The sequence below is a fragment of the Bos grunniens genome, chromosome 7, assembly GCF_055505025.1.
Source record: "Bos grunniens cultivar Pamir isolate PY7600 chromosome 7, Bosgru_T2T1.0, whole genome shotgun sequence".
NCBI lineage: Eukaryota > Metazoa > Chordata > Mammalia > Artiodactyla > Bovidae > Bos > Bos grunniens.
In genome coordinates this window covers 81419744-81434304 of record NC_141171.1, presented here as the reverse complement: position 1 = coordinate 81434304, position 14561 = coordinate 81419744, and the positions used below count along the sequence as shown (strand labels likewise).

At 41.2% G+C, this 14561-nt stretch overlaps 1 long non-coding RNA gene and 1 other non-coding gene across 7 annotated transcripts in view; one reads left to right on the top strand and one right to left on the bottom strand.

The window, feature by feature from the left end:
- The window catches only part of LOC147369883 (uncharacterized), a 192638-nt gene that overhangs the window by 167994 nt on the left and 10083 nt on the right, over positions 1–14561 (bottom strand). The window lies entirely within an intron of this gene.
- On the top strand, positions 1719–1790 carry TRNAC-GCA (transfer RNA cysteine (anticodon GCA)). The gene has a single exon. It is a non-coding gene; the product is annotated as a tRNA-Cys (tRNA).

The window sequence follows — 14561 nt, the reverse complement described above, 5'->3', positions numbered from 1 at the left end:
CTACACAGTCAATTATTTCAATATCTGATGTGAGGGAATGGGGAGACTGTTGCTGGTAAGGCAGTCATATCCAGCTAAAACTAATTAGTCACTGGGCATTCAAAATTAAAATAGTATACATTTCTTTATGGTCCAACTCTCACATCCGTACATGACTACTGGAGAGTGGGACTGTAAGAAAGGCTGAGCACCAAAGAATTGATGCTTTTGAACTGTGGTGCTTGAGAAGACTCTTGAGAGTCCCTTGGACTGCAAGGAGATTCAACAAGTCCATCCTAAAGGAAATCAACCCTGAATATTCATTGGAAGGACTGATGCTGAAGCTCCAATAATCTGACCACCTGATGCAAAGAGCCGAGTCATTGAAAAAGACCCTGATGCTGGGAAAGATTGAAGGCAGAAGAGAAGGGGATGACAGAGGGTGAGATGGTTGGATGGCATCACCGACTCAACGGACATGAATCTGAGTAAATTCTGGGAGATAGTGGCAGACAGAGGAGCCTGGCATGCTGCAGTCCGTGAGGTCGCAAAGAGTTGAACATGACTTAGCGACTAAACAACAATACATTTCTTAAGGAAAATAATAAATCATAGTCCAGCATATTACTGAAACCTGAGTATTTGATGATTGCTCCATAACAATCGGGCTTCCCAGATGGTGCTAGTGATAAAGAACCTGCTGCCAGGAGACATAAGAGACTCAGGTTTGATCCCTGGGTCAGGAAGATCCCCTGAAAGAGGGCACGGCAACCCATTCCAGTATTCTTGCCTGGAAAATCCCATGGAAAGAGGGAGCCGAGCAGTCCATAGGGTCCCACAGAGTCAGACATGACTGAAGCAATTTAGCACACACGCACAGTAATTAATTGGTTACATCCCTGAGATGAGACTTCCTCCTCCATCAAAAGGCAAGTAAAACTACGAAGTGAATATGCTGATTAAAATGCTGTGATTTTACTCAGTGTCCCAGAGGACTCCCATGTCTACTCCAAGGCTAAGATTAAAGGGGGAGATGTAGGTTGGGTGGAGGTGTGTGCAGACCACACCTCTGGCCAGGTTGGTGGACACGACAGCTGTGGAGCAGAGTGAGAACACACCCCTCCCCAGGGTATGCTGCTTCTCCATCAGTCTGAATGGCACAGGGAAGCCTAAAGGCCTCCAGAAATCACAGCACCAGTCTATTCCCAGTGAGTGAACAGCAGCAAAGAGCAGCAAAATTCTTAAAGTCTACATGCTTTGTTTTAAAGCATTTGAGGTATGACTGACTTGTAAAGAGCTCTACGTATTTTGTTTGTACACATCACTAAGCTTGGGGATAAGCTGCACCCATGAGACCACCAGGAACATAGACATATCCACCACCTCCCAAAGTTTCCTCTCGCCCAGTTTGTTATGTACATGTCTGTGCAAAGAATACAGTATTATTAGCTCTAGGCGCTGTGCTGAATAATGTGCTTGCTCAGTGGTTCAGTCATGCCCGACTCTTTGTGACCCTATGGACCGTAGCCCAGCAGGCTCCCCTGTCCATGGTTTTCCCAGGCAAGAACACTGGAGTGTGTTGCCATTTCCTCCCCAGAGTATCATCCCAACCCAGGGATCAAACCTGAGTCTCCTGTGTCTCCTGGATTGCAGGAGGATTCTTTACCTGCTGAATTATCAGGGAAGCATGCTGAATGATGTCTCCAGAAATTATTACATAATTCAAACTTTCTCTAGCTTCCCTGGTGGCTCAGATGGTAAAGCGTCTGCCTGCAATGCAGGAGACCCAGGTTCAATCCCTGGGTTGGGAAGATCTCCTGGAGAAGGAAATGGCAACCCACTCCAGTACCCTTGCCTGGAAAATCCCACAGACAAAGGAGGCTGGTAGGCTACAGTCTATGGGGTCGCAAAGAGTCGGATACGACTGAGCGACTTCACTTTCACTTTCAAACTTTCTGCCCTTTGAATATGATCTCATTTCCTCCAACTCCTGCAAATACCTTTCTACTGTTTCTAGATTGATGATTTGATGATTTTTAGACTCCACATGCAATATTCATCTTTGTGTCTGGCTGCTTTTAGTTAACATAATGTTCCCCAGGCCCATCCACATTGTTGGAAATGGCAGGATTCCCTTGTTTAAGGCTGAATAACATTTAACTGTACATATACACTGCATTTTCTTTATTCATTCATAAGTGAACATTCACATTGTTTCCATGTCTTGAATATTGTGAATAATGCTGCAGTAAACACAAGACGGCAGGTATCCCGTCAAGATCCTATTTCAATTCCTTTGAATACATATCCATGAGGGCAACAGCTGGACTATATATGGTGTTCTATTTTTAATTTTTTGAGGAGACTAAACACTCTTAAATGGTGGCTGAAAAATTTACATCCCCACTCAGAGTACAAGGGTTCCCTTTCCTCAATACTTATCAACACATTATTTTTTTTTTTTTTTTTTTTTTTTTAATTTTTCAGCACTTTATTTATTTATTTTTTTATTTGATAAATTTAATGCCTTTTATTGCCATACCTCATTTTACTGTGCTTTGCTTTAGTGAGCTTTATAGATACATGTTTTTTTTTTTTTTCCTTGTTAATTTTCTGTTTAGTTGATCTATCCATAAGTGTGAGTGGGGTATTAAAGTCTCCCACTATTATTGTGTTATTGTTAATTTCTCCTTTCATACTTGTTAGGATTTGTCTTACATACTGCGGTGCTCCCATGTTGGGTGGATATATATTTATAATTGTTATATCTTCTTCTTGGATTGATCCTTTGATCATTATGTAGTGACCTTCTTTGTCTCTTTTCACAGCCTTTGTTTTAAAGTCTAATTTATCTGATACGAGTATTGTGACTCCTGCTTTCTTTTGGTCCCAATTTGCATGGAAAATCTTTTTCCAGCCCTTCACTTTCAGTCTGTATGTGTCCCCTGTTTTGAGGTGGGTCTCTTGTAGACAACATATGTAGGGGTCTTGTTTTTGTATCCATTCAGCCAGTCTTTGTCTTTTGGTTGGGGCATTCAACCCATTTACGTTTAAGGTAATTACTAATAAGTATGATCCCGTTGCCATTTACTTTATTGTTTTAGGTTCGAGTTTATACACCATTTTTGTGTTTCCTGTCTAGAGAATATCCTTTAGTATTTGTTGGAGAGCTGGTTTGGTGGTGCAGAATTCTCTCAGCTTTTGCTTGTCTGAAAAGCTTTTGATTTCTCCTTCATACTTGAATGAGATCCTTGCTGGGTACAATAATCTGGGCTGTAGGTTATTTTCTTTCATCATTTTAAGTATGTCTTGCCATTCCCTCCTGGCTTGAAGAGTTTCTATTGAAAGATCAGCTGTTATCCTTATGGGAATTCCCTTGTGTGTTATTTGTTGTTTTTCCCTTGCTGCTTTTAATATTTGTTCTTTGTGTTTGATCTTTGTTAATTTGATTAATATGTGTCTTGGGGTGTTTCTCCTTGGGTTTATCCTGTTTGGGACTCTCTGGGTTTCTTGGACTTGGGTGATTATTTCCTTCCCCATTTTAGGGAAGTTTTCAACTATTATCTCCTCAAGTATTTTCTCATGGTCTTTCTTTTTGTCTTCTTCTTCTGGAACCCCTATGATTCGAATGTTGTAGCGTTTAATATTGTCCTGGAGGTCTCTGAGATTGTCCTCATTTCTTTTAATTCGTTTTTCTTTTATCCTCTCTGATTCATTTATTTCTACCATTCTATCTTCTAATTCACTAATCCTATCTTCTGCCTCTGTTATTCTACTATTTGTTGGCTCCAGAGTGTTTTTAATTTCATTTATTGCATTATTCATTATATATTGACTCTTTTTTATTTCTTCTAGGTCCTTGTTAAACCTTTCTTGCATCTTCTCAATCCTTGTCTCCAGGCTATTTATCTGTGATTCCATTTTAATTTCAAGATTTTGGATCAATTTCACTATCATTATTTGGAATTCTTTATCAGGTAGATTCCCTATCTCTTCCTCCTTTGTTTGGTTTGGTGGGCATTTATCCTGTTCCTTTATCTGCTGGGTATTCCTCTGTCTCTTCATCTTGTTTAAATTGCTGAGTTTGGGAGTCCTTTCTGTATTCTGGCAGTTTGTGGAGTTCTCTTTACTGTGGCGTTTCCTCGCTGTGTGTGGGTATGTAGAGGTGGCTTGTCAAGGTTTCCTGGTTAGGGAAGCTTGTGTCGGTGTTCTGGTGGGTGGAGCTGTATTTCTTCTCTTTGTTCAGTCGCGCTATGGGGAGGGAGGGAGGGATGCTGCTAACAAATGACACTGGCGTGCGCTCGCAGTGCCTCAGCCACACTGGGTCTGCCCCCGCTCACGGCGCGTGTAGCCTCCCTGCCCACACTGCTCAGGCTCTAGGTTGTTCCGCCGGGAACAATCCGAGGCTGGCCCTGGGTTGCATGCACCTCCCAGGTCCAAGCCGCTCAGGTTCAGGCACTCAGGTAGTCCTCAGAGGCGCAGACTCAGCTGGGGCTGCGTTTTGTGCTCTTCCCAGGTCCGAGCAGCTCAGGTGATGAGGTGTTTGGCGAGCGCCAATGCTGCGACTTATCGCCTCCCCGCCACTTGGTTATCTGGGTGTAAAACCGGCGCACCTTCTCAGGCAGATGTTGACCGTCCAGACCCCCAATAAGTTTTAGTTAGCAAAGAAGCCAGTTTTATAGATAATGTCTCTCTGGGGCTGTGATTGCCCCCTTCCGGCTCTGGCTGCCTGTCAGCGGAGGGGGAAGGTTTGCAGCCGGCTACCTCTGTTTAGTCCTTTGTTCCGTACGCGGGCTGGCGGTGTCTTAGGTTAGGGCTGGCTTTTCGCATGGTAGATATCCCACAGTCTGGTTTGCTAGCCCAAATTATTTCGCTCAGATAGCGCTCAGGGTATTCGGGCCAGATTCTTACTCTAAGCGATGCAGCCCGTGCCGCGCCTCCCTGCCCAGCCCCCGCTTGCTAATGGCGGATGCAGGCGTCTGCGCTGCTTCTCCGCTGGAGGAGTTACCGTAGGGCTCGCAATCTGCGAGTTTTAATTGTTTATTTATTTTTTCTCCCTGTTATGTTGTCCTCTGTGCTTCCAAAGCTCGGCACGGATTCGGCAGTGAGAAGGTTTCCTGGTGTTTGGAAACTTCTCTCTTTTTAAGACTCCCTTCCCGGGACGGAACTCCGTCCCTCCCTCTTTTGTCTCTTTTATTGTCTTTAATATTTTTTCCTACCTCCTTTCGAGGAATTGGGTTGCTTTTCTGGGTGCCTGATGTCCTCTGCCGGCATTCAGAAGTTGTTTTGTGGAATTTACTCGGCGTTTAAATGCTCTTTTGATGAATTTGTGGGGGAGAAAGTGTTTTCCCCGTCCTACTCCTCCGCCATCTTGGCGCCTTCCCTCCTCATTCTCAACACATTATTTTTTAAATAAGCAGCATCCTAACAGGTATAAGATACTTCATTGTAGTTTTGATTTGCATTTCTTAATTAGTGATGTTGAGCATCTTTTCAGATACATGTTGGCCATTTCTAAGTATCCTTTGGAAATATATTAATATTTATTAAAGTCCTTTGTTTTTTGATATTGAGTTATAGGAATTCTTTCTATTTTGGTCATTAAGCACTTAATAGGCATGGTTTAAAAATACTATCTCAATTCCATAGGTTGCTTTTTAATGCTTGCTTTTTCTATTCTTTTTTAAAATTGCAGTATAGTCACTTTGGAGAAGGCAATGGCACCCCACTCCAGTACTCTTGCCTGGAAAATCCCATGGACGGAGGAGCCTGGTGGGCTGCCGTCTATGGGGTCACACAGAGTTGGACACGACTGAAGCGACTTAGCTGCAGCAGCATAGTTGCTTTACAATGTTGTGTTAATTTCTGCTGTACAGCAAAATGAATTAGCCATATGTATACATATATCCTTACCTTGGACGAGGGGTATCTCCTCACCGCCGCCCTTCCTGACCTTCAACATGGGATAGCTCCTCCAAGGCCCTCCTGTGCCTAGGACGCAGGGTAACTCCTCTCGTCGCCACCCCTGACCTCGGACGTGGGGTAGCTCCTCTCGGCCGTTCCTGCGCCGTCGCAGTCTAGCACTCTCGGCCGCTGCCCCTGACCACGGACGTGGGGTAACTTCTATTGGCCACCGCCCTTCAGGCATGGGGTCCTCCCAGCTTCTGCCTCTGACCTCGGACGTGGGGTAGCTACTCTCGGCCAAGCTTTCTGCACTTTAGCATGCCCGTCGCAGCCACCTGCACCGCCCGTGCGCTGCATCCAAGGTAAGGAGCATTGGCTACTCTTTGCTGGAGCAGCCGTGAAGAGATACCCCACGCCCAAGGTAAGAGAAACCCAAGTAAGACGGTAGGTGTTGCAAGAGGGCATCAGAGGGCAGACACAATGAAACCATACTCACAGACAACTAGTCAATCTAATCACACTAGGACCACAGCCTTGTCTAACTCAATGAAACTAAGCCATACCCGTGGGGCAACCCAAGACGGGCGGGTCATGGTGGAGAGATCTGACAGAATGTGGTCCACTGGAGAAGGGAATGGCAAACCACTTCAGTGTTCTTGCCTTGAGAACCCCATGAACAGTATGAAAAGGCAAAATGATAGGATACTGAAAGAGGAACTCCCCAGGTCGGTAGGTGCCCAATATGCTACTGGAGATCAGTGGAGAAATAACTCCAGAAAGAATGAAGGGATGGAGCCAAAGCAAAAACAATACCCAGCTGTGGATGTGACTGGTGATAGAAGCAAGGTCCCATGCTGTAAAGAGCAATATTGCATAGGAACCTGGAATGTCAGGTCCATGAATCGAGGCAAATTGGAAGTGGTCAAACAAGAGATGGCAAGAGTGAATGTCGACATTCTAGGAATCAGCGAACTGAAATGGACTGGAATGGGTGAATTTAACTCAGATGACCATTATATCTACTACTGCGGGCAGGAATCCCTCAGAAGAAATGGAATGGCCATCATGGTCAACAAGAGAGTCCAAAACGCAGTACTTGGATGCAATCTCAAAAACGACAGAATGATCTCTGTTCGTTTCCAAGGCAAACCATTCAATATCACAGTAATCCAAGTCTATGCCCCAACCAGTAACGCTGAAGAAGCTGAAGTTGAACAGTTCTATGAAGACCTACAAGACCTTTTAGAACTAATGCCCAAAAAAGATGTCCTTTTCATTATAGGGGACTGGAATGCAAAAGTAGGAAGTCAAGAAACACCTGGAGTAACAGGCAAATTTGGCCTTGGAATACGGAATGAAGCAGGGCAAAGACTAATAGAGTTTTGCCAAGAAAATGCACTGGTCATAACAAACACCCTCTTCCAACAACACAAGAGAAGACTCTACACATGGACACCACCAGATGGTCAACACCGAAATCAGATTGATTATATTCTTTGCAGCCAAAGATGGAGAAGCTCTATACAGTCAGCAAAAACAAGACCAGGAGCCGACTGTGGCTCAGACCATGAACTCCTTATTGCCAAATTCAGACTTAAACTGAAGAAAGTAGGGAAAACCGCTAGACCATTCAGGTATGACCTAAATCAAATCCCTTATGATTATACAGTGGAAGTGAGAAATAGATTTAAGGGCCTAGATCTGATAGATAGAGTGCCTGATGAGCTATGGAATGAGGTTCGTGACATTGTACAGGAGACAGGGATCAAGACCATCCTCATGGAAAAGAAATGCAAAAAGCAAAATGGCTGTCTGGGGAGGCCTTACAAATAGCTGTGAAAAGAAGAGAAGCGAAAAGCAAAGGAGAAAAGGAAAGATATAAACATCTGAATTCAGAGTTCCAAAGAATAGCAAGAAGAGATAAGAAAGCCTCTTCAGTGATCAATGCAAAGAAATAGAGGAAAACAACAGAATGGGAAAGACTAGGGATCTCTTCAAGAAAATCAGAGATACCAAAGGAACATTTCATGCAAAGATAGGCTCGATAAAGGACAGAAATGGTATGGACCTAACAGAAGCAGAAGATATTAAGAAGAGATGGCAAGAATACACAGAAGAACTGTACAAAAAAGATCTACACAACCCAGATAATCACGATGGTGTGATCACTGACCTAGAGCCAGACATCCTGGAATGTGAAGTCAAGTAGGCCTTAGAAAGCATCACTACGAACAAAGCTAGTGGAGGTGATGGAATTCCAGTTGAGCTATTCCAAATCCTGAAAGATGATGCTGTGAAAGTGCTACACTCAATATGCCAGCAAATTTGGAAAACTCAGCAGTGGCCACACGACTGGAAAAGGTCAGTTTTCATTCCAATCCCAAAGAAAGGCAATGCCAAAGAATGCTCAAACTACCGCACAATTGCACTCATCTCGCATGCTAGTAAAGTAATGCTCAAAATTCTCCAAGCCAGGCTTCAGCAAATGTGAACCGTGAACTTCCTGATGTTCAAGCTGGTTTTAGAAAAGGCAGAGGAACCAGAGATCAAATTGCCAACATCCGCTGGATCATGGAAAAAGCAAGAGAGTTCCAGAAAACCATCTATTTCTGCTTTATTGACTATGCCAAAGCCTTTGACTGTGTGGATCACAATCAACTGTGGAAAATTCTGAAAGAGATGGGAATACCAGACCACCTGATCTGCCTCTTGAAAAATTTGTATGCAGGTCAGGAAGCAACAGTTAGAACTGGACATGGAACAACAGACTGGTTCCAAATAGGAAAAGGAGTACGTCAAGGCTGTATATCGTCACCCTGTTTATTTAACTTATATGCAGAGTACATCATGAGAAACGCTGGACTGGAAGAAACACAAGCTGGAATCAAGATTGCTGGGAGAAATATCAATAACCTCAGATATGCAGATGACACCACCCTTATGGCAGAAAGTGAAGAGGAACTAAAATGCCTCTTGATGCAGGTGAAAGTGGAGAGTGAAAAAGTTGGCTTAAAGCTCAACATTCAGAAAACGAAGATCATGGCATCCGGTCCCACCACTTCATGGGAAATAGATGGGGAAACAGTGGAAACAGTGTCAGACTTTATTTTTCTGGGCTCCAAAATCACTGCAGATGGTGACTGCAACTGTGAAATTAAAAGACGCTTACTCCTTGGAAGGAAAGTTATGACCAACCTAGATAGCATATTCAAAAGCAGAGACATTACTTTGCCAACAAAGGTTCGTCTAATCAAGGCTATGGTTTTTCTGTGGTCATGTATGGATGTGAGAGTTGGACTGTGAAGAAGGCTGAGCGCCAAAGAATTGATGCTTTTGAACTGTGGTGTTGGAGAAGACTCTTGAGAGTCCCTTGGACTGCAAGGAGATCCAACCAGTCCATTCTGAAGGAGTTCATCCCTGGGATTTCTTTGGAAGGAATGATGCTAAAGCTGAAACTCCAGTACTTTGGCCACCTCATGCAAAGAGTTGACTCATTGGAAAAGACTCTGATGCTGGGAGGGATGGGGGGCAAGAGGAGAAGGGGACGACAGAGGCTGAGATGTCTGGATGGCATCACTGACTCGATGGACGTGAGTCTGAGTGAACTCCGGGAGTTGGTGATGGACAGGGAGGCATGGTGTGCTGCGATTCATGGGGTCGCAAAGAGTTGGACATGACTGAACAACTGATCTGATCTGATCCGATACATATATCCCCTCCCTCTTGAACCTCCTTCTCACCTCCCCCCAAGCCCATCCCTCTAGGTCCCCGCAGAGCACCTAGCTGAGCTGTCCGCTCTATGCAGCAGGTTCCCAGTAGATAGCTATTTTACACATAGTAGTGTATATACCCCTGGAAAAGGACATGGCAACCCACTCCAGTATTCTTGCTGGGAAACCCCATGGACAGAGGAGCCTGGCAGTCCATGGGGTTGCAAAGAGCTGGACGTGACATAGTGACTAAACAGCAGCAGCAGGGTATACACATCAATTCCATTTTTCCGCCCCCTTCCCTCCCCCCATCTCCACATGTCCATTCCCTATGTCTGTGTCTCCATTCCCACCCTGCTAACAGGTTCATCTGTATCATTTTTTCTAGATTCTTCATATATGCATTAAAAATTCAAAAAGACACATGCACCCCAATATTCACTGAATCACTATTTACAATAGCCAGAACACAGAAGCAACCTAAATGTCCATTGACAGAGGAAATGGATAAAGAAGATGTGGTGCATATATACAATGGAATATTACTCAGCAATAAAAAGGTACAACATTTGGAGTCATTTGTAGTGATGTGGATGAACCTAGAGTCTGTGATACAGAGTGAAGTCAGAAAGAGAAAAACAAATATTGTTGCTTTTCCTTTTGGCTGAATATTTCCTTTGCTGTGCAGCAGTCTTTAAGTCTGATATAATCCCACTTATTTATTTTGCTTTTGCTGTCATATCCAGAAAGTCATTGCCAAAAATCAGTGTCAAGGAAATTTTCCTCTTTTAGTTCTAAGAGTGTTAAAGTTTTAGGTTTTACGTTTAAGTGAAATAAAACATAAATATTTGACTCATCCTAAAAAGGAAGATAGAGGTATATTCCTAATAAAGAATATGCATAAACTCTATCCAAGAAAAAAAAAAAACCTTCAGATATTAACTTTCAAAGTTTTGTTACTTTTTCTTATGAAGATATTTTGGTTATTTTTAAAATGAATAAAGACCTGATTAGATACAGTATAGTGTAGTCACAGTGACCACAATACTAGCAGACAGAGACTGGGGGTTATGATCTTGCTGTCATGATATGACTCAACAGGTTGTTGTCGCTGAGCCTCATTTGTTCAGACTTAAACTAGGAGGATGGATTTCAAAAACCTGTACATACTATAAACTTCCAGAAAATATCAATAGCCATGATAAATTCCCTCACCTTAAAGCCATTGCATTTTGAGAATACTAACCAGAATACTATATCTAACACTGCTAATGTCAAGGCGGGATCTTATAAATAGCTAGAAAATTATACTGAGGTAGAGAAACAGTCTGCTAATAAAAGCAAATTTGGAAAATTGACTTTTCTGATAGTTCACCACCACTTATTATTTCACTTTCCTATGTTAACAACTAGTTTCCTACGTTACCATTGACAAGCCAGAGAAATTCCCTAATGATAGCGATTTTCTCCATCTAAAACTAACTAAAATGTTAATTTCCTAAAGAAAAAAGCAACTAAGAAGGGATGAGTCAGAAGAGACATGATTAAATGTGTCCTCTGCCCAATGCATTAACCCATTTACATATTTAACAGAATTTTTAAATGTACCTACATCTCTATAGGACTGACTTTTGTCCCCTTTACTACATTCTGAACTTTTACTACATCCAAGCTCTAAAACTCTAACCTGGGGAGTTACTATTTCAAGAGGTTAAAAGACGCTTGCTCCTTGGAAGAAAAGTTATGACTAATCTAGACAGCATGTTAAAAAGCAGAGACATTACATTGCCAACACAGGTCTATCTAGTCAAAGCTATGGTTTTTCCAGTAGTCATGTATGGATGTGAGAGTTGGACTATAAAGAAAGCTGAACGCCGAAGAATTGATGCTTTTGAACTGTGGTGTTGGAGAAGACTCTTGAGAGCCCCTTGGACTGAAAGGAGATCCAACCAATCCATCCTAAAGGAAATCAGTCCTGAATATTCATTGGGAGGACTGATGCTGAAGCTGAAACTTCAATACTTTGGCCACCTGATGCAAAGGACTAACTCATTGGAAAAGACCCCGATGCTAGGAAAGTCTGAAGGTGGGAGGAGGAGGGGACTACAGAGGGTGAGATGGTTGGATGGCATCACCAATTCAATGGACATGAGTTTGGGTAAACTCCGGGAGTTGGTGATGAACAGGGAGGCCTGGAGTGCTGCAGTCCATGAGTCGCAGAGAGTCAGACACAACTGAGAAATTGTACTGAACTGATTAAAGGATAAAGAAGTGTATTTATGAAGTTAACTTGTTCTTATCGAGTTTTCTGCTATTCTTTTTCATTTATTTGAAGAGAACTCTAAATGTCCACTTGAATGAAGGAAGCTACCATAATTACACAGTCGTGTAGTAATGAGATTTTGGTACCTGAAATATTTAGAAGACGAACAGATGAAGAAAGATGTCACAGGAAAGCAAATTTAATGAGGAAGTCTCAATCAAAAATGCCCCAAATCTAACAAACCACGTGATGGTTAACATCAGATGTGAGAGAACCCTATTTATCTTTGAGTATGGAAAGATAAGAGGTGGCAGTTGCCAGATCACACAGGAGATTTGGAAATAAATCACTTTTGTCATTTAATAAAATCTGTTCATTAGCCTATGACTTGTGGACTTGGTTGTGTGATCAATTTGTTTGAAATTAGACTACAATTAATTTGAAGCACTCTGCACAGATTCAAATGTACATATATCTTGTTTTTATACTCGAATTCACAGTTCACATAGTTTTGTGTTTTACTTTGACTGTTTTTAGAATTATGCTAGAGTTTATATATGTAATTTGGAAACAAATCTTTAAATTGGGTTTTATCAACAGAGACTTCTTAAAGGTCAAGATTTTTTGTTTCACCACAAAATGTACATATACATTTACCTGTTTCAACAGTACTTGTGTCTTGCAGTTTGGGATATGTTTTAGAATAAAGTTTATTTTACAAAAAATTATATTAAAAGTATACAATTTTATGTTATATAAAATTATTTAAAAATATATAATTGTATATGTTATATAAAATTGTAGAATATTAAAATTATATAATTTTGTTCTATAAAATTATAGGATTATATTAAAATGATATAAAAACTTACAATTATATTTTAAAAATTCAATACTGAATTTCTGAAGAAACTAAGAATTAAGCAACATTCAGATTATGTATGAATGCTATCATGACAATATTATAAAGGATAAAGTAGTATGAAATATCGAGAAACTTGTCAATCTCAAGCATTAAGGCGATTCTGAAGTCAGCCGGCCTAGGTTCAACATCTCTTTCCACAGTTTCACACTGTGTGTGACTTTGGACAAGATACCTAACTTTGCTCATTTCCTCAAATACAAAATAAGAATTCTTAGTATTACCTTATACTAATCCATGCAAGGTTTATTGACAATTACATGAAATGATGCATATACATCATTTTGTATGCTGTCTGGCACAAGCAACAATAAAGTACTAAAAATAAGTCTAATGATTCTCTTTTATAATTTCAAAATATTGAAAGGAAAAATTATTTTACATTGATTCTATTATATGAAAAAATATTTAAGGTTTACCAAAAAAATCCCAAATTATATATGCATATTTATTTTAAAACCAACTGGTAAATTTCCTTTTTTCAAATGAAAAAAAGATTTTGCTTTGTTTCAGGCTATGAAGTGCATTAGTTGACTGAGAACTTAGAACTTCAAGTATGCTTTCATTAAAAATCTCATGTAAATGACTAAATTTTTATTCTATATAGATTTAGCTTTTTTTTTTTAAACTTACCTAGTGAAATTAAGCTTTTCATGTTAAGATCAGTTACAGAAAAACATTAGAAACAGCAAAGACAGTTTTTATTACTTTGCTATTTGAGAAAGAACAGCAAGGTAGCTGATATAAAAATTCTATTAAAGTGATGTTTTATAGGTTATATTCTGAATTCAAGTGAGATTTGGCCTGATCACAATTTTACATTTATATTCTGTGCATTAATGATCAAAGTGTTGTAGAAAGTCCAGAAGAATGAAAAACTTTATATTTGTTGCACTGTAGACGTTAGCAAGACTGTGGACCAGAGTACTTGAGAAAGATGTTCATCAAGTGTTGAAGTTTTAAAAATGGTTCTTAATCCTCTAATCGGAGAAGGCAATGGCACCCCACTCCAGTACTCTTACCTGGAAAATCCCATGGATGGAGGAGCCTGGTAGGCTGCAGTCCATCCTAAGGGTTGGACACGACTGAGCGACTTCATTTTCACTTTTCACTTTCCTGCATTGGAGAAGGCAATGACACCCCACTCCAGTGTTCTTGCCTGGAGAATCCCAGGGACAGGGGAGCCTGGTGGGCTGCCGTCTATGGGGTCGCACAGAGTCGGACACAACTGAAGCAACTTAGCAGCAGCAATCCTCTAATACCAAGAAATCTAGTTAGCTAATATGCTCAGTGTTCGCATTATTGCCTCCTACTCTTATTGTGGGTCTCAGCATGAAAGTCACCTCTCCAGAGAGCTCTGCCCCTACCCCTGTAGCTAAAGTTGCCCATCCCTGCCCCATTTCATGGTTTTTCTTCATAGTACTTATTTCTATGATAAATTATCTTACTTATAATTTGTTTATCTCTGGTCTTCTCCCACTAAACTGTGAGTTCAATGAGAGCAGGAAACCTGACTGCCTTACTCACTGCTATGCCTAGAACAGCATCAGACACATGAATGAATGGAAACAATGAACATGAATCACTAAACTAGGTTTGCAGCCTCATCCCTGTTTTGTTGTCAGGGGTGGTAGGGGTTAAAAGTGGATAAAACCTCACATGATTAGAGTCCTATCATTGTTTCCCAGACTTCTATTCTTATGTTATGGAACACTGAGGTGACAATGCCCTTACAGTAAAAAGGGTCCCTGCCCTGATCCTGCACTTTATTTAAAAGGGTCCA